Genomic DNA, 21,550 nt, shown 5'->3' with positions numbered 1-21,550 from the left:
ATAGACGTTGTTTGGAGGGAAGCATATGTTGCTCTAAAACCTTTATATACCTTTCAGCATTCACAGAGCCTTCCAAAACATGCAAGCTGCCCATACCGTATGCACTTATGCACCCCCATACCATCAGAGATGCTGGCTTTTGAACTGAACGCTGATAATATGCTGGAAGGTCTCCCTCCTCTTTAGCCCGGAGGACACGGCGTCCGTGATTTCCAACAAGAATGTCAAATTTGGACTCGTCTGACCATAAAACACTATTCCACTTTGAAATAGTCCATTTTAAATGAGCCTTGGCCCACAGGACACGACGGCACTTCTGGACCATGTTCACATATGGCTTCCTTTTTGCATGATAGAGCTTTAGTTGGCATCTACTGATGGCACGGCGGATTGTGTTTACCGACAGTGGTTTCTGAAAGTATTCCTGGGCCCATTTAGTAATGTCATTGACACAATCATGCCGATGAGTGATGCAGTGTCGTCTGAGAGCCCGAAGACCACGGGCATCCAATAAAGGTCTCCGGCCCTGTCCCTTATGCACAGAGATTTCTCCAGTTTCTCTGAATCTTTTGATGATGTTATGCACTGTAGATGATGAGATTTGCAAAGCCTTTGCAATTTGACGTTGAGGAACATTGTTTTTAAAGTTTTCCACAATTTTTTTACGAAGTCTTTCACAGATTGGAGAGCCTCTGCCCATCTTTACTTCTGAGAGACTCTGCTTCTCTAAGACAAAGCTTTTATAGCTAATCATGTTACAGACCTGATATCAATTAACTTAATTAATCACTAGATGTTCTCCCAGCTGAATCTTTTCAAAACTGCTTGCTTTTTTAGCCATTTGTTCCCCCCGTGCCAACTTTTTTGAGACCTGTAGCAGGCATTAAATTTTAAATGAGCTAATTAAGTGGATAAAAGTGTAAACTTTCTCAGTTTAAACATTTGCTATGTTATCTATGTTCTATTGTGAATAAAATATTGGCTCATGTGATTTGAAATTCCTTTAGTTTTCATTTTATTAAAATTAAAAAAACGTCCCAACTTTTCCGGAATTTGGGTTGTACACACACATATATATATATATATATATATATATATATATATATATATATATATATATATATATATATATATATATATATATATATATATATATATATATATATTTTTTTTTTTTTTTTTTTTCATTCATGGTGAGTTTTAATGTCTGATTAAAAAAGGTTTCCTGTGAGCTGGTGTGGGAGATTGCAGTTGTGTGGCGTGCGTAATTTTATGCACTTCAATAGACAATCTGATATGAAGTGAGACAAGCAAGGTCATATTTCGTTTTTAAGGAAATAATTTATTTTGAATTTCATAAATTAAGTGTAATTTCCTCTCAATGTCTTTCCAAAACTATGACTTTTTTTCCTTTTAGATCATTCATTTAAATTATTTATGTATTATTTGGTTAGTGCTGCTCTTTTCTGTACAAATAAAGCATATTGGACACTTTTAATTTTCAATTTCCAATGGTTGAGGAATAAAAAAAAGTTAATTGAGACTCAATTCTGACCTTTCCTCTTAGAATTTCAAGTTTAAATCTCACATTTCTGACTTTCTTGCGATGGGAGTAAAAAAAAAAATAATTGCAACTATCTCACAATTAAGACTTTTTTTAATTCTCAAAATTGTGTGATATATGCTCAGAATTCTGACTCTTGCAGTTGTCTTTTTATCTTGCAATTGCGGAATAAAGAATAAAAGTAATTGTAACTTTATCTCACAGTTCAGACTCTTTTTCTCACATTTGCGAGTTTACATCTCACAGATTGAACTTATCTTTTTTTTTCACTTATCAGACTTTTTATCTTGCAAATCTGACTTTATATCTTGTCAGAGTCCAATTACCTAAAAAAAGAGTGAACAAGCTTCCATGCTATATTCCAGGTTTTCTCAAGGCATTAATGCCTTCATTGCATGAGGAAAGAGCAGTGTGAACCTTCAAAATGTTTCCTTTTCTCATACAAAAGAAAGTAAATGATTGATTTTCTTTAAATACATTTCTACTGTGATTGAGTCATGTACAGTCATTTCAACCTTAGCAATGAATGTGAATTTTTTTTTTTTTGGCAGGTTTTTTTTTTTTTTGTGTAGAACGTGTCACTTCCTCTCTGATGTGATTGTCTCAGATGTGTTTTGTGTGTCTCAAAAACAGTTGATCAGGGCAGAATTACTGTGTTGTCATTAACTAAAACTATTACAAATTATTTTTGATAAAATATATTTTGATGACTAAAAATGTAAACATTAGATGAAAGTTAAACGAAAATTTGAAATGTTGAACTAAAACGTTTAAGTACTAAAGTTTCTAAAATTGAAGTAAAAAAAAACTGAATGGAAAAATAACCAATTTGACAAAAGCATGACTAAATTATTAAAACCTTTAAAAAATTTACTAATAAATGTATGCTAATTATAATGTGCTTGCTTTATTTGTTTTAAAATAAAAATGTATTTCTTTATGTGTGTGTGTGCATATTTGTGTGTGTATAGAGAGAGAGAGAGAGAATGAAAAAAAAACTAATAGAAAAATTAATGGGGAAAAATACTTTCAAGTTCTTGAGGAAAATCTTCTGCCCTCTGCCAAAAAAGTTGTCAATGGGAAGAAGGTTTACCTTCCAACATGACAATGACCCAAAACACACAGAAAAACTGAGCACACAGTGGTCGAAGGAGAAAAAGGTGAATGTCCTAGGCCCAGACTTAAACCCCATTGGAATGACTCTGTGGAATGACTTGAATACTGGAGTCCACAAACACTCACCATCAAACTGAACTGAACTTGAGCAGTTCTGCAAAGAAGAGTGGGCAAATTTAGCAGAGTCTAGATGTGCAAAATTAGTAGAGACAGAGACAAATCCTAACAGACTAAAGGCTGCAATTAAAGAAAAACTAAAATTCTGACACAGGGGGTGATCCTTTTTCTAACTAAGTTTTTTTTTTTCTTTTTTTCACATGGTGTTATATCTTTCACTTGGATGTTAGAAGTTGCACTGAGTAAATACAGCTGGACAAAACAAAAAATATGTCCGTCTTCATTTCAGGGTGCAAAGCAACAAAATGCGATTATTTTAAAGAGGGGTGATTCTTTTCTTTAACCACTGTATGTGTATAAATATGATTTATATCTTTAGTTGTTTTTTTTTTATCCTTGTATGCTTGACTTTGAAAAGGTCACTTTGTCATTAAATATTGGCAAGAATGTGGTCACCATTTTCTATATATTTTAGGGTTTAGTTGTTTCCATCTCTCTGTCACATCCTCTTCCTCATGAAAATCATCAGTAGTGTGTGTTTATGACTGGGCTGGTTGCTGTGTTAGCTTGTCTGTAAAATTATGAATGGGCTTTGGGGTGTGTGTGTGTGTGAGAGAGAGAGAGAGAAAGGGAGGGATGGAGAGACACTATTCTGCATCGTGAAACGAGTAGGATTCAGTCACTGGCTGCTCACCTTCACAGACAGACAAGGAGAAGGGTAAGTCTTTTATCATCTATGCATTATAATGAGATTACTAATAGTAATGAGCTCTCGCCTTGAACATCAGTATGTGTCTGGGTTATATTGGTGTATTTGTATGCAGCAGTTGTTCCAGAGTCACTTAAGGGCAAATCGACTCAAACGGCTCCTTGTTCTGATTTTTTGTGTTCAGTAACATGAGCTAAAACGGACAAAATTGGTTTGTTTCCTGACAATCAGAGCCCTGATTCTGATGTCATTATTTTAGACAGCAATTACTTGCTCTTTAGTGTCTATGGAAGAGGATGATGTGTTTATTTCTGTCCTCCCCTCTTTTAATAATTCATTGTGAACAACAAATGAAGGTGTTGGTGTGTTATTAAATATGTACTGCAGGTCTGACTCACAGAAATATCATCACAGCATGAGAATATGACTGACATGACTGGAACTGATGTTAAAGGGATAGTTCACCCAAAAATGAAAACGGACAGGTTTTACATTAGCTGTCTTTATTGAATCATAGTTTGAGGTCACAACGCACCTCACTCTTGTTTCATGTCTTAATCACTTCATTGGTTTTAAGCCTCTTTTTTTCAGCCTCTGTCTTTTGTAATCTTTAATTATGTAATAGTTATACAATTATACATTTCAATGTTACATGTTGTTTTTAAGCATTTTACAGTTTATTATTATTATTAATAATAGTAGTAGTGCAAGTAGGCTAGTAGTAATGGAATTATATAAATAACTCTAAAATTATACTGTTATGAAATATGAGAAACATTTGAATTGTTATTGACCCTTTTTAGCATTTTAGATTATTTTTATTTTATAGATATAACTGCACACATTAATATGTAATCATAATACAATTAAATAAATTCTGCTTTTATATTTACAGTTTGTGACGAAATACATTTCAAGTTACGTTTTTGTCTTATGTTTTTGAGATTTGATTAGATTAGATTTTTTTAGTTTTAGAGTATAAAGATATTTAAAGTTAGATTCATATTTTAGATTAATATTTTAGAATATACAGTTAAGATAAAAAAAATACATTTACGGGTTAGATTTATTATTTTATATCCTAGAAACACTACAGAGTGCTATAGCAACCACCTTGAACACCCTAGAAACAGCGGACTCTTGAAAAGCGTGTCCTAGAGAGCTAAAGGGACAAAGACTTGTGCACGGCTCACAGAACAATGTTAGAATCATGAAGATCACTCGTTAGTTATCATTCAGATATCCACTCATCTGAGCGCGCGCGCGTGCGTCGCTGTTACGCGGTCTCTCTGGCTCAGAAACGTCACCTTTAGTGTTGTTGACTCACTGACGTGGATGAATCGATAGGAAGTGTGTCTTCCTCCTCAAGCCACAGAGCTCTTCACAGTGACACCAGAACATCGAGGGTTTAACCTCTCACACTCACACTCGTTGCTTTCACATTAACTTCTCACACGCACACTTTACAGTGTGACAATCGTTGCTTAAAAGGTGGTGGATTGTGAGTGTATTAATGAATACTTGAGATATATATATATATGTATATGTATGTATATATATATATATATATATATATATATATGTATATAATTTTAAGACATAATTAGGAGATATCTGTGATAACTGATTTATGTAGGCCTAAGTAGGCTACTATAATGTAGTCTATACTATAGCCTACTCTTATGAGATCTTATTGATTTAGACTAAAAGCTATCAGAATTTAAATTTTCTTAAAATCTTCCTTGAAAAAAAAAAAAAAAATACAGACTATTATTTTACAGGCTTTACAGGGTTCACTTGTTGAACGTCGATTGTTTCTGTTTAGACACTGTGGTGCCCTCTAGTGTTAATGAAACACTAACACATCAGCTCTATGTACTGTACGTCGGCTACTGTATAATAACCACTTCATTCTCTTCGTCTCACTGGCAGCTGCTTGGGTAGATTGGCAGATTGTGTTTGAGGAGACACTCAGTCTGAGCTCACGGCTAAATCATGGATCAGAAGGTGAGGAAAACCTGCTGAGTTGGCAGAAAATGTCTCTTTTGCTGATGTGCTAGTTTTAAAGTGCTGCATTTTCTTTGCATGTGTGGTGTTTCTTTGCAGTCCACTTCACCCCAAAGACACGCGGTGAAAAGCAGGTCGAAGTCTACAGAGGAAGTCCAGCAAGCTAAAAAGGTGGAGACAACCTCTACGTCAACAAATGAATGTATAATTGATAGTTGCATACATAAAAATGCACTTCTACTTTCTTTCAGCTGATTTTTTTTATCTGGTGAAGTTAACACTACAGTTGGATGCTCAATTAGATTTTTGCCACTATTTTGGAAGGAAAAAATGATTTCTAATATCGGTTCAAACTGTTCAAAGAGACGAACAGGTTATTTGAACTTTTGACATGTTTATAGCAGCTATTTGAATAAATAAACATCTGGCATTTAAAGGAAAAATGTTCCCTTGAGTACTGAGGATTATTAACAACAGTGCTGCAAGAACGCTTGTTAATGGACCACTATGCAATGCATTCCCAAGCATTATTTGATTGAATAACTATTTGATCAATGTTAGGCCTTCCACATACCCCAGAAATCACTGCCCGGAGGGTCAGAGCTGGAAAAGGTGAAGGTGAGTGTTGAACTTTGTGTGTCATGACTGAATGTTAGTGTAATGATAGCAAAAACATTTGAGAAAAAAGATTTGAGAAATAAATGATTCTGACTAGAAAACAAGCAAACAAATAATTGATTTAGTTGAAAATAAATATTTTGTATATGCATTTGGCATAAACATTGTATCAATAAATACATTTGCAAATTAAATTAAATATAAAAGAAAAATACATATTTTAAGTATATGGAGTAATATTTCCCCCCAATATTTAGTTTTCTAAAGTATATATTTACTTATATTATCAGTAAATAAAGTCAAAACAAACTAAATTGACTATTTACTTCCAATTATAAAGGCCAACATATTTTTTTTCCCCGTTAATTTTTTTAAGTGCCTAAGTTCAAATAATTCACTATAATAATTTCTAGCAAATTAGGGCTTTTTTATTAAAGGCTATTTCATTAGATTGGCTTCATGATCTATCATGAACTATCTATGAAATATTTTATATAGAACAGAATAATTAATATATAAATATATCCAGCATGATATAAAACAGTGTGTTTATCTCTTGGTTCTATGTTTCAGGAAGGACCAGAAGAAAATGTGACTCCAGCATCATCCACAGAAGAACTGAAGTGATGCTGCCATTCATCTGTGTTTATCTCACACACAAACACACATATAAAGATAAATGCTTTTTTTATAAACAAGGTTTGATTTAGTTTAAGTATTAGCTCTTTCTTTTGTAAGATGATTTTCAGTACAGCTCAGCACACGCAGAAACACGAAACACGTCGACCTGAAGCATGTTAAATCTGTCTGCGCTGCATCTCTGTACACTGACATGCTGTTTATATAAACTCAATGCTTTCACTATGAACATCAGGGCATGTGTGCTTTTACATTTAAAGAAGCTCAAGCTAAATTAGATCAGTGTTTAGATCAAAATTGGAACTTTGTTGCTTTTTAGTCTATAGCTTTGAGCTCATCCATAGATAGAGTGAAAATGCTAATTACTTTTTTTTTTTTTTTGTGAATAGTATCTTTCTTTTATTACCCGATCATAATTTCTGCATAACCAGCAGGTGGTGTTAATGTATAAATTTTGGCTGTCATATTAATAATTTTGATGTTTGACATTATAAATCTACAGATACCCTAAGGGACTTGTTGATGGAAAAAATCTGAGATGAAAGATTTACATTGCTTTTGTACTGAATGCGTTTGCATTTTGCATTACAAAAATGACAGAAAGCAAAGTTAGCAAGCGAACATAAAGTTTCACAAGATGCAATTTTTTCCCTCACATATCAGAATGAGTAAATGCTTTTTTTTATTTTATAAAAACACTTACTGTGGGCTTGTTTCTACAATGGGATGTTTGTAGTACATTCCAGCTCTCATGTTTCTGGGCCCCTGTGAGTCAAATAGTGTTGAATACTCATCCGGTGACATATTTATTGGCATCAGCTGAAACACAGAGCTGAAATACTGTATGAGTCAGCTGAAGATGTTGTGTAAGTGTTTATAGTATAGTTTAAACCATTTGTGCTAATAAACGTTTGACCACTCATCATGCTAAAGTTCAGTGACTGAGTGAATTTTAGAAACAGGAGTCACTCTCACAGCTGTAAACAAGATACATGAAGACTGTGCAGTCTGTTTAGTGCAAGCAATTTGAGACCAAAGTAAAATTAAACTACCATCAACAAGTGATAAGATGCGTTTTCTGAAATTTACTTCCCCCTCAGGTCATCTAGGATGTAGATGAGTTTGTTTCTTAAATACATTTTCTTTGGCTAAGGTTAGTATTACACACCAGTATTCTGAGGCGCACTGCAACTGCTATAGCAAGCATTAGCCAAGTATTTGAATGTTGAGTTAGAACCTATCGGCCTGCGCCATCTAGAGTTTCATGACAGAATTTTGTATTAATCCCCAGGACTCCAGGCCATCAATGAAGTGAAGAGCTAATGTTTGTAAGAAACACTGATCAAGCATTATTTACAGGCAAAAAAACCTTCTAAACAAATACATGTGTGGATTTTGATGTAAGAAGACAACAGGAGATGTACTTGTTCACTGGAGGAAGTATTATTCTGGATTATGACCAGAAGCGATGGTTTGAATTAAAATGCTTTAAAGGGGTTAGTTCACCCAAAAATGAAAATTATGTCATTAATGATTCGCCCTCATGCCGTTCGAAACCCGTAAGACCTCCGTTTATCTTCGGAACACAGTTTAAGATATTTTAGATTTAGTCCGAGAGCTCTCAGTCCCTCCATTGAAGCTGTGTGTACGGTATACTGTCCATGTCCAGAAAGGTAAGAAAAACATCATCAAAGTAGTCCATGTGACATGAGAGGGTCAGTTAGAACTTATGGAAGCATCTAAAATACATTTTGGTCCAAAAATAAGAAACTTTACGACTTTATTCAGCATTGTCTTCTCTTCCGGTTCTGTTGTGAGCGTGTTCACGATGCTGCATTGATGCTGATGACGTACGCCGCTGCTGACGTGTTATCTTTGTTATTGGGCGCGCCAGAAAACACGTCATCAGCGTCAATGCAGCATCGTGAACATGCTCACAACAGGCCCAATTTTAAACTAATTTCAAGTTTAGTTGTTGTTTCAGCAAACACATTCAACAAAAGTAATTATCATACACAAAAACTTGTTTTGTTGCCCTGAGGTAATGGCACTAATGCCAGCTGGCAGAGTCTCAAAAGTTTACATATGTTGACAAGATCGAGGAAGTCAGGTAAACTAGAAGAGCTTGAAAAAAAAAAAAGATGTCATTGTTTACTAAGTAACCTTGTCACGAAGATTTAAATATTTTTTTTTTTTACAATGAGTTTACCAGAGTTTACCAGAGAGAAAGGTTTGGCGAAGAACCAATTTTGATTCAGAAATTAGTAATCAGAAGCTAGTAAATTTCACAATTAATTACAAAGAAATGATAGGTCACATTGAACTAAACATGAATTTTTGAATTAGAAATACTGAAATAGTATTTAAAAGTAAAAAAAAAAAGTACTCCAATAATCTTTGTTTTATACAACTTCTATGGAAACATAGAGAGACATTTGACACATATTAAAATATAAAAACTTTATATTAAAGGCAGATAGCAAACATTCAAAGAGATGTGTGTACTGTAAAAAGAGAGAGAGAGAGATTGTGGCGTCTCACCACAAGATGTCATGATTTTACATTAAAGAGATGCCACAGTGTGAGCAAACAGGTAGATTTTAAACAGAAACGGACAGTTTTCTAATAGAATCTTTAGACCAGTCCATCTGACTAGGATATGTATGTTTAAGTTTAACAACACTGCAGTTTATGAACCACTGACCCCAGCGGTGTCATGCACTCATCATTTTTGAGGGGGCACACAGCCATAATGGCACTTTTTTCCTTCTTTTTATTCGAAACATCCCCAAAAGCATTAACTATATCATAACATATCTTGATTCTAACCTTTATAGATTATATTGATCTGTGATGGTCAAATTAACCTAATAATGTTATCTATTAGGCTAACTATGCATAAAAATATGTCTGTTTAATTAATTAATAGATATGGTTGTCATGCTGTAACATTTTTAATATGACTGAGTTTATATTTAACATGAATTTAACATGGAAAGTTAATGTGAATAAAAACATTACAAGTTAAGTTACTTTCATTGTACAGACAAAGAGCAAAGAACATTTTCACTGACAGTCAAGTTCAGGCACTATTAAAAACATCCTTTACAATCACTAAAGCTATTTACACTATGAAATTACTATCTTACAGATTCGTACAAACATTTGCACTTTGTTTTTTCTGACAAGAGAAGTCGCCAGAAAGAGGTAGGTATCCAGTCAGCACCCGAGTGAAGAAAACACGGCATATAAGCGATGACTCATCAGAACACCTCTGATTGGTCATTGCATTCATAAGCTCAATAGCATTGTGTGTGATTGGTTAATGCGCAGTGCTGTATAAACGTGTCTGTATCTGGCTCCTCGCCAGCCAGATTTGAATTTAGCAGCTGATGATATGCACTGAACGTTATAATCACGCCGGTGTGATTGTATTAAATATAGAAAATATTAAGCGATGATAATTCAATGTGACCTTTAGGTTAATCTGTCAATGTAACTAGCTAACGAAGAATGACTTACTGATTGTTGTATATATTAGTCAGACTCTGTAAATCTTATTGAACCTTTTTTGTCTACTGTACTGTACACTTTCAGTCTTTCTATTTAATAAATAATAAAAAATAAAATAAAAAATCACCTTTTACTAACCTCAAACTTTAAACTAACCTCAAACTAAAAAAAAAAGTTACATGAATGAAACTTTAACTGAAATACATAAAAAACTTATTTCAGCCGTTTATTTCTCATTTTCATTTAACTTGAAGTACTAAAATAACTAAAAATGAAAAAAAGAGATGACAAAACAACAACAAAATTACTACTTTAACTATAACTATATAATAACTTTAACAAAAATAAAAAATATTGTTCAAATTAAAATAAGTAAATAAATTAGACTAAAACAGAGTGTTTAAATATTCTCTACGGTCCACTGAGGAGATATGGAAACTGTCACATTTCACACTTTTTAAAATAAAAGTTGTAAATAACATAGATTATTGAAATATGTTTTGCAAGAAAATACTATTGTAGTCTTTCTACTTCCAAATTTCACATTTAATTACATGTTTTACGTGGTGTTTCTTTGTAATTGTGTTTTCAGTGTATATAGTGACCCTAAAACGTATTTGGATACTTTAAAACGTCTTGATTTCATTAACAGACAAGTGACATTTATTATAAAGAAAGTACTCTCGGCTCTCTTATTGTTCTGTGCACGTATTCCTGATTGAGTTCATGCAGTGTTGTGGCAGGCTTGTATTCAATAAAACCATATTTGGCTCTCAGGGTCACAATGGAGAGCCCGGTCCAGTGCTCAGAATGGAATTGCATCAGTCGTCTTGCTATTTTATCACTTGCTGTGCTCTTGTACTGGTAAGGGTGAGATTTTAATGCTCCATTTATACAAAAGCAGGTCATTGTGAGAGCACAGGCTCCAAATGCAGAGCACATTCAGTGGCACAGCTGAAAATCGAAAGGATGTCTTTGAGTTTATCATGCATTTGCTGCAAATGTGTGGAATGTACCAGTGTTTAGGCCTTGGTTTATCTTAAAACATACTGTATGTGTTGGGGCAGGGAAATTCAAAGTCTTGCCCACTCATGGGCCAAAGTACAATGCTTTAGCTAAAATAGGCTATTTTCTATTATGTTTTTGAGGCTGTCTGCAGAATGATCTGTTTTTGAAGGCGGGGCACATTCAAGACTTGCAAGTAAAGGTGATTGGCTAACAGTTTCACTAATTAAAATAACAGATGGATGCTGCTGTGACATACTCTGAAAACAACATGGGTCATTTGGGTTAAAAACGTATATTTATGTAAACTGTCTCATATACAAACATAAATATAAACATTTTGTTTGGTCATAAGCTGACATGCATGCAAACTAATACAAATTTTTAAAAGGAATTTTTTTTTTTTAACCCGTGATAAATAATTTTATGTTTTCAGGATTCATTGATGAATAAGAACTTAAAAAGAACAGGGTTTATTGCAAATATAAATAATTTCTTACAATTTAAATCCGTAATATCACTCTTTATCAATTTAACACATCATTGCTGAATAAAAGTAAAAAAAAAAAAAAGGTACTGTATTGATACAAAATATTTCTATTTTAAATAAATTATGTTCTTTTTGAGGTTTTATTCATCAAAGAATCCTGAAAAAGTATCCCTTTATGATATATATATATATATATATATATATATATATATATATATATTCTTCGTGAAAATATGACAACTCAAACATAGAGTAGTAGTAGGGTACAATAAAGTTTTTTTTTGTGCTTGACGGACTTGTTTTGCTGTTGCACCCACGTCTCGCACAAGAAACTAAAAATGCAGCGCTCAAGTTTAAAGTTAAACTTCTGTCTCATAACCTGTGTTATTTTCCATTTCACTGCCAGAGACGCATCCTTTATGATCAGCCACTTAGGACTAACAAAGTTAGCGATGTGTTCAAGGTTACGGTCCTTCATTGAGCGGTTAATCGCCTCAGCCACAGGCCAGATTTTCTGCCACAGTTAAGAGCTTGTTAATAACGAAAACGTTTATTGATTTTTGCTAATTAATATTTTATTTCAGTTACTGTTGTTATTTTCGTTTCGTTTTTCATTTATTGTGATTTTTTTTATTACAGTTTACGAAAAAAAAATGTTTTTTTGACCAATAGTTTAAGTCTTAGTTTCAGTTTTTGTTTAGGAAAATATCCTTGGTGAATTCATCACTGACTAGCTGATGAACAGAGCCTTATTGCCCTGCAAATAATAGTCTAACTCTGAGCTTTGCTCATTCTTTAACTTGTGTTTGTTGCCCTGTCTAAATAATGGAAATTTGACATTAGCCTACTTCACCTTAGACTTTTAACTCCACTGCAACGTCCACTAGCTATGGCTAGAACAGCAACTGTAAACACCACGACTTGCATTGAACCGGCGATGCCCTCAAATCAGACAGGAGAACCGTGACTGAGAACATAACACACGTCGGGAAGCGTGTTTGTGAAGGCGGGGCCAGGGGGTGATATACTTGATGCGTAAAGACTCCTTCAGATCAGAAGCACCAGGCTGGCTGCAATTTGACAGTGCACATGCAAAAAAAAATTTAACTATAGCTAACCATCGCTCTATCGTTGATATTAATAAATCTATTTATTTATTAATTTATCTCACGTGCCGGAAGGCTGTTCCGGACCATTCCGGCCCACTTTAACCCCAGTATGTATATATATATATATATATATATATATATATATGTTTGTATGTATGTATATTAAGCAGCACAACTGTTTCTAAAATGTATAATAAATCAGCATATAAGTTTGATTTCTGAAGGATCATGTGACACTGAAGGCAGGTGATTAAAATTAATAATGACTGATTAAAATTAGGTTTTGCATCACATAAATGCATATTTTAAAGTACATTAAAACAGAAAAACATTGTTATAAATTGTAATAATTCTTCGCAATATTACTTGTTTGTTTTGTATTTTTGATCAAATAAATGCAGGCTTGATAAGCTTAAGAAATTTCTTTTAAAAACATAAAAAATAGTAATATAGTAAACTTTTGACTAGGACTGTAGTTTTGTATGATAACAGAAACACTGCGTAATTTTTAGAAAAAAATTTAATCTCCTAAAATTTGGTTGCTCAGTCAGTGTATTTCTTTTTTACAATGGTATAATTTTGACAGTAAACCGATGTCCCACTATATTTTTAACAAACAAGCATTTGTGCTTCTTCTACGCTCGTGTCCAACCCAGTGGCGGATCTTTGGTTTTAAAAATAGAGGAGGCTAACTGTATAGGTCCGGAGATCACTGCTGATTATTATTATTTTCACTTTTAAATAGTTTTTTGTTTACTTTTAGTCAGAAAATTACACACATACAGCAAGATAATATAATTTAACTTACAGGCCTATGACTTGAAGCAAACTTCCATCCCTTGTTAAAAATCTATTGTGCCATTTAATTAAGATGACTGCTGTAGCATATATCCATCTTAGGTGTGTTCTCCCTATTTTTAATTTGTATGTATAATGACAGCTTGGTAAATCTGTTGGCGATCAAATATTTAATATTGCTATTCATCATAAGTACATTATCAGCTCAGCGGGAGATGTTCAAACTAATATCCTGATGATTGGTTGATATGCAGAAGGGAGGCTAGCCTTGCGAGATTTCTTTTCTCAAAAGAGTGAACACTCAATGCTGATTGGCTAAATTTTTTGACCCAACGGAGGCACGTGAATTCAGCTGTGAAATTACAAAAAAAACCCACACATTCTGAATAGGGATATGCCGGTATCCAATTTTCATGTTGCAATTAATTGCTCATGTTTTTATCATGGTATACTGTACAGTATTATCACAGTATTGAAATCTATCATAATGCAATTGGAATAATGCAGTATAACAGGTTTAAGAATTTTTTTTCTTATAACAAAAATAACTGAACATTTAAATACAATAAAGCAATACAGGAAAACTATATAAAGTTAAAAGTTTTACACAGAATAAAGTGCAAAAGAACTATAAAGACCAATAGGTACAACTTTACAATAAGACATCATTAGTTAACCATTAACATTCACAATGAGCAATTGCTACATTTTCTACAGAAGTTATTATTTTTTGTAAAAAAAAAAAGAATAAGAATTTTTCATTGGCAGTTTGTTAACTAATTAATTAACTAATGTTAACTAATGAAGCCCCAATGTAAAGTGTGAATGAACAATAAAGATTCAAAACACTTTCAAACAATATCTAGAGCATGTTGTAATCCAGATTAAAATGTATAAAAAGTTCGGATCCCGGCACTCATGTCTTGTTGAGTTTCGGTTTCATGTCGGGGTCCGGACACTCGTGCACCATGTTCTGTCTTGTTGTGGAAGCATGCGGTCTTGAGTTTGCTCGACCGCACGCTTTTCTGTCCACGTGTGTTGTGTTTTGTGTTGCACACAGTTTGTGTTCAGCCGCATGCTTTTATTGTTGTCTTGTGTTGTGGTTGCCCACAGCTCGTATTATTGGTTGCATGCTTTTATGTCCTGTTTTCTCATTAGCTGTATGTTCATGTCTTGTTTTGTTCAAGCACATGGTTTGTGATTGTTTTGCTGGCCATGTGCTTGTGTTTTTGTTTTCTGTGTACCATGTGCTCTCATGTCTCATGTCCCAACCATCTTGTTACCTGATTATTGGTTAATTTTCCCCACATGTGCTCCCTCGTTACCCTCCTCATTTACTCCCTATATACAGTATTCGTGTTTGCAGTCCCTTGCCAGGTTGTCACTGCATAATACATTGACTGTATCCATTTCTGATCCTGTGGTGCCTTGTCATGCCAGCCTGGTTTTCCCACACGGGGTAGTTTTTGTTATTGTTTTTGTTTTATTTTATTCATAAAAGCCCATCTCCTGCATCAGTGAGTCCTTGCCTCATCCCCAAACCCTGACAGTATGAACTGGCCAATAGAGGACTCAGCTAAACAATGGGCATTTTCCCTGACACTCCGCTCATCAGATAGCTGCTTAACGCAGGAGGCTCCTTTCTCTTCAGCTAGGGGGATCCAGTGTGAAAGATTTTGCATACCAGTTCCAGTTTGTAGCGGAGGGACTCAACATCAGTGATGCAGAGCTTAAGGACATCTTTAACACCAGCCTTAATGAGCCCGTCCATGCCTGGGAGATGCGAATGCAGGGGACACTGTCCTTCTGCCCCATTACTGTGAACCTGCCACAGCACCCCCAGAGGCAGCTCCCCCCTGAGGTGCCTGATATAGATGGTTTTAATGGCAGCAACATGAACAAACGTTACTGTGCATGCGTGCTTTTGTGGCCCTAACTTAACTTCCGGGTAGAATTCCAAATAGAATAAAAAACAACAGCTAAGTAGTGGGAATGTATGGGAAGCACATCCCACAGCACAACTACCTGAGCCCAACTTCAGTCTACTTATCACCTTAACTTTAACTGCGTTTGTAGATGGTGCCATATCCAGACTGATAAACAAACACAGACCGGAAGTTAACTTCGGGCCAGACACGTACATCCGATGAACCATCTATTGCTGCAACCCCCCTAGAAATGCCTGATGAGGCTACAGTGCCCCTGGTGGTGGCTGAAGATGCTGCAGCACTCCCAGAGTTGGCTGAGAAGGCTGCAGCGCCCCAGAGGTGGTAAGCTCCATGCCACCGCCTCGCCCTCACAAGCGCAGGAAAAAGAGGACTCCTGTAGCTTCCCCTAATCTGGGGGTCCAGGTACAAGAGCTCCTTTCTATGGCCATGGAGGTGGTCCCTGAGCAGCCCACTGTTGCTGTCGAAGGAGATGCCCTCGACAGCCTCCTTATATGTGTGTCTGGGCTGCATACACTGTTCAGCTGGCTTCCTCCAGTCCTGTTGGTGCTCCAGAGGCCATTCCAGAGCCCGCTCCCGGCCCGGAGGTTGTTCCAGAGTCACCCGTTATCCCAGACAGTCCTACCATGGCCAAGAGGGCTGTCTTTACCTGTGTTTAGGCTGTTCTGCTTGCCTGGAAAATGCACATGTCTTCCTCTGACTATGGACAAGACTGCCAGCCAGAGTCTTCTGTGGACATAGAGGCTGTCCCAGAGCAGTATGTTTTCTCAGTCATGACCACACAGGCTGTCCACGAGTTTGCTCCAGCCCCGGGCCTCAAGAGTTCACTTTTAAGCCCTGGAACTACTCCAAAATGTCTCTTGTGCCTATTCTGAAGGCTAGCCAGACCCATGCCCACTACACTGGCAGAACTCCTCTTGGGACTGTCACCTTCATGGTATTTCCCTTCATCCAGAACTCCTGAACAGCCAGAGCCTCCCTGTAATATTAATAAATCCAATCTCCTGCATCAGTGAGTCCTCGCCTCATCCCTTCATCCCCAAACCCTGACACAAAACGTCTTGTAATTTAGTAATGTCATTTGTATGGTTCTGCTGGAGTAATCCTGGGTTTATGTCTCTAGTATTTCCTCTTCTGTAACTACAAGCACGTATCAGTGGGCGGGGCTAAAGAGGCTTTGATCTTGTTCTGTGGAGGTGGGGCTTAGCCACACTATAACATCATAAAATGGCACATTCCAAAATGAGTAGTTTTCTGAAGTGGGTTTCAAGAAAAGGTTTTTTTGTTGTTTTTTTTTTTACTAATGCAAAAGTTTGGAAACTTGTTTTTTGTAGTTACTGTTATATGTCAAAATATCAAGGGAAATTTGATTTCTCAGATAAAGACTGTTTTAATTTCTTACCCTGTTGACAAACTTAATCCCAGTCCCAGATTAGATGTTATAGAGACCTTATGTGCTGGAGAAACAATCGTGCAGCCAATCTTTGAATTCTGGCTTTAAACTTCCATTTTTGCGGTAGCTCTACAGAATTACCATTTTAGAGTAATTAAATGGTGAAGTAGGTTTACTTTTTGTAGAGTTAATGAAAGATATCATTAGCACTGTGATGTTTGAAGCGGATGTCATGACAAATGTCAGTAAACCAAGAAGTTTTTAAAATGAGCGGTTCATAAGTTTTTATGACCTTCCCTTTATGTTGTGGGAATACAAATGGAGTAGGCTATACAGAATACAACGAGTGCACCTCTGAAAAGGGGCAGAAACTCATAAGAGAGAACGGGAAAGAAGCAGAAGTTATTCGACGTTGAAACTGATATTTCATGGTATAATAAAACTTTCATACAGTGCCTTTAACGAAAACTTAGAATAAATGTGTGTTCCTTGAACAGAAGAACAGCCACGAACAGAAGAAGTGGCACCTGTGATGATGTTGTGTCCACTGAACAAGAACATAATCTGTCATTCACCTTAATTGCTCTGACATTCTTGAGCTCCTGCTTTCAGAAACGCATTAGTATGTCGTCCTGTGAGAGCTCTTTCCAGACAGACTGCGTGTTCGACAGTAACCTTGACATTAAAAGCACATTTACCTGTTATTAAAACAGAGAACCTGTAAAACAAAGCTGATGGCTGTGGAGACATTCAGATGGGAATGCCACAAATGTGCTGTCTTCTTCAGTTTCTTGACAAGCATTCACTTATATAAAAGATCGTCAGGAAAAAGCAAATAAGCAATAGATTAAGTAGACAATAATGGACCTGAAATAACAGCAGGTTATTCATTTTTATGTTTGAACAAATAGTTGTTCACCGAAAGCTATCATTTTATTATGTATTCATCCTCCTGTTGTTCCAAATCTGTATGCTGTAGAAGACTATTATCATTTGCAAATTAATTTAAACATGCAAATCCTCTGTTGTAACTGTAACCTTTAAATGAAAAAAAAAACGGAACACCTTCTAGTCAAAGATCAATGTGCAACAAATGGAAATGGTCATGAGATATATTTTGATCTCTACACAGACTGCAGTATGTCCTCATTAGCAGTTAGAATCACCACTGCAGAGCAAACCATTAGCTTCAATGATAAGATGTCAGAAAACATTTTGACATTTATTTTCAAGTTAAATTGTCAGGTTTTCAATAATAATGTTTATTAAGCAGCAAATCAACATATTAAAAAGATTTCTGACACTGAAGACTGGAGTAATGATGTGCAAAATTTAGCTTTGCATTACAGTAATAAATTTACAATAAAAATAAAAATAGAAAACGTTATTTTAAATTTCAATAATTATTTTCAGTTATTTCAGTTACTGGATGCATTAATACATTAAATACAGCCTTTGTGAGCATAAGAGACTTCTTTAAAAAAATAAAAAAAGCTTAACTGTTCCCAAACCTCAAAGTATCCATAGGCAAATGTACATGTATTCAATTTCCTGTGTGTCCTGTTAAGTTTCCCTGTGTATGGCAATATAACTTTTAATATAGAGCATGATATATTGCATTTGCGTATGGACACATATCACATGTCAGGCACCCTTAAATTATTGTCACACTTAATATGTCACCATGTTGTTGCATTATTTAAAAAAAAATAAGACCAAGTGGCATTTATTTCAAAACAGAACAGCAGAAGCAAACTTTACAAGAAAACATTTCATTTAAAGAAGTTTGTTTTGAAAATGTCTGAAAATGTATTAGTATATCTGAAGAGGTTTTTATTCTCCTCTGGTAGTGCCCACTAAGACCAGCGAGGACAGATGTGGAAAAAATGTCTTCACAGTTCATTAGTTTACTGAGAATTCCTCTCCTCTTGCATTTGCTCTATGGGTTTGTGTGTTCACTGGATGTACTAAGCTCTGCTTTTCAGCTGGCTGGAGGTAATTATTCATCCTTAATGATCCTTTACTACACTTTTTGCATCTGTTAACCACATCTGTTCTTCAATCACATTGGCATTTTACTTGATTTAATGTTTTTTTTAAAACGTTAAAGGTTATTATTATTATTATTATTTTACTTTTACACTATATTGTCATGACAATTAAGCACATTTTTGGGGTCAATTGTGATTTATTTCCATGTAAAATTAAAAAAATCTTACTGATTGAGCCATGACATGGCAATTCAAAATATTTATTTACTGTAGACAAAACATTTATTTTAGTATATATATATATTTATTTCATATCATAGAATCTAGATGTATTCCTGCTTTAATCAAGTGGCATTTCTCATGCATGAGCTAATTAGTTTGGACATATGCAGCAGTGGCCTCAGAGTCTGAGAAGCTTGTGAAGTGTGACTGTCAGAGCTCATTCCAACTAAACATCAGAGTTCAGGTGGAATCACAACAGATGCAACAATTTAATTAGGAAGTTTTGTTTGGGTTAATGAGCTTATGTTTGACACAATAAAGGGGTTTAATATAAAGATGCTACTGTGCTACTTTTTACTCAAATAGTAAATGCATTAAAGGAATAGACATTTTAACTAAACCATGGTTTCTGGCAAATATATGAGTGCTTTATCCAAAAATATAGCTTTCTGTGAAAAAACTTTCTGAGAAATATGCACAGATCAAGCAATATTTACAAGTGAAAACAGCCCAGAACAGTTCTAAATACCGGTAAATATGTTGGTGGATTTTGATGTGTGGACAACAAGGGATGTACTTTTTCGTTGGAGGAAGTGATATTATGGATTATGGTCTCATATTTTTAGCAGTAGGAATCGTTTAAAGTTTAAACATCCTAATGATGGGTTCGTTTTTCGCTTTTCACTTCACAAGATGTTAATTAATGGACTGGAGTGGTGTGGATTACATGTGGATTATTGCAGGGGCGCAGATGGGATTTTTTAACAGGGGGGGACCAAGCTGTCCAGCAGTCAAATTTTCTCACTCCAGAAAAATCACCAGCTCAGTCATAGACGATTTTTTGTAACTTAATTCAAAAATGCTAACTTTCTTATATTCTAGATTCATTGCACACAAACTGAAATATTTCAATAGTTTTAATTCTGATGGCTACGATTTACAGCTTAAGAAAATAAAAAATGTAGTATCTCAAAAATTTGAATATTCTATTTTGAACTTGATTAGTTTGATTAATTTTGAGTATAAATACAGGGTACTTCCGGGGATAGTTTAGAACATGCAACCACAATTATGGGAAAGACGACTGACTTGACATTTGTCCAAGAGACAATAATCAACACCCTCCACAAGGAGTGTCAGCCACAGAAGGTCATTGCTGAAAGGGCTGCTGGTCACAGAGTGCTGTATCAAAATATATTCATAGAAAGTTGTCTGGAAGTAAAAGGTGTGGTAGGAAAAGGTGCACAAGCAACAGGGATGACCACAGCCTTGGGAAGATTATCAGGAAAAGCCGATTCAAGAACTTGTGAGAGTGTCACAAGGAGTGGACTGAAGCCGGAGTCAGCGCATCAAGAGTCACCACACTCAGACGTCTTCAGGAAAAAAGCTACAGCTGTCACATTCCTAGAAACAAGCCACTCCTGAACTAGAGAATAACATCTGAAGCATTTCACCTAGGGTGAGGAGTAAAAGAACTGGACTGTTGCTCAGTGGTCCACAGTCCTCTTTTCAGATGAAAGTAAATGTAGCATTTCATTTGGAAATCAAGGTCTGGAGTCTGGAGGAAGACTGGAGAGGCACAGAATCCAAGCTGCCTGAAGTCCAGTGTGAAGTTTCTGAAGTCAGAGATGATTTGGGTGCTGTGATGTCTGCTTGTGTTGCTCCATTGTGTTTTATCAATTCCAGAGTCAAAGCAGCTATCTACCAGGAGATTTTGGAGCACTTTATGCTTCCATCTGCTGACAAGCTTTATGGAGATACTGATTTCCTTTTCCAGCAGGACGTTAGCACCTGCCCACAGTGCCAAAACCACTTCCAAGTGGTTTGCTGACCATGATACTACTGTGCTTGATTGGCCAGCCAACTCACCTGACCTGAACCTCACAGAGAATCTATGGGTTATTGTGAAGAGGAAGATAAGTAACATCTGACAAACAATACAGAGGAGCTGAAGGCCGCTATCAAATCAACCTGGGCTTCAACAGCGCCTCAGCAGTGCCAGAGACTGATTGCCTTCATGCCACGCCATACTGAAGCCCAGGTTATATTTGAGTATTGAGTGAATAATTAAACCTACTTTGGATTTTAATTTTTCTTTTTCTTTCAAAGTTTCCTACTTTAAATTTTTCTAAGCTGGAAGTCACCATCAGAATTAAAACAAAAAACTCTTGAAATATTTCAGTCTGTGTGCAATGAATCTGGAATATAAGAAAGTTTGCTTTTTTAATTAAATTACAAAAAATAAATAACTTTTCCATGACATTAAATTTTTTTGAGATGCACCTGTATAAGATCACTATGGTTACTGCTACA

At 35.4% G+C, this 21,550-nt stretch overlaps 1 long non-coding RNA gene across 1 annotated transcript; it reads left to right on the top strand.

Moving 5' to 3' along the window:
• Positions 1–3,413: 3,413 nt before the first annotated feature.
• On the top strand, positions 3,414–7,836 carry LOC132114307 (uncharacterized). Its single transcript, XR_009425281.1, has 5 exons — positions 3,414–3,519; positions 5,451–5,513; positions 5,613–5,684; positions 6,075–6,131; positions 6,705–7,836. It is a non-coding gene; the product is annotated as an uncharacterized LOC132114307 (long non-coding RNA).
• Positions 7,837–21,550: the final 13,714 nt, after the last annotated feature.

Source organism: Carassius carassius, chromosome 33 (genome assembly GCF_963082965.1).
Source record: "Carassius carassius chromosome 33, fCarCar2.1, whole genome shotgun sequence".
NCBI lineage: Eukaryota > Metazoa > Chordata > Actinopteri > Cypriniformes > Cyprinidae > Carassius > Carassius carassius.
The sequence above is the reverse complement of the archived record's forward strand: the minus strand, read 5'-3'. Positions and strand labels throughout refer to the sequence as shown.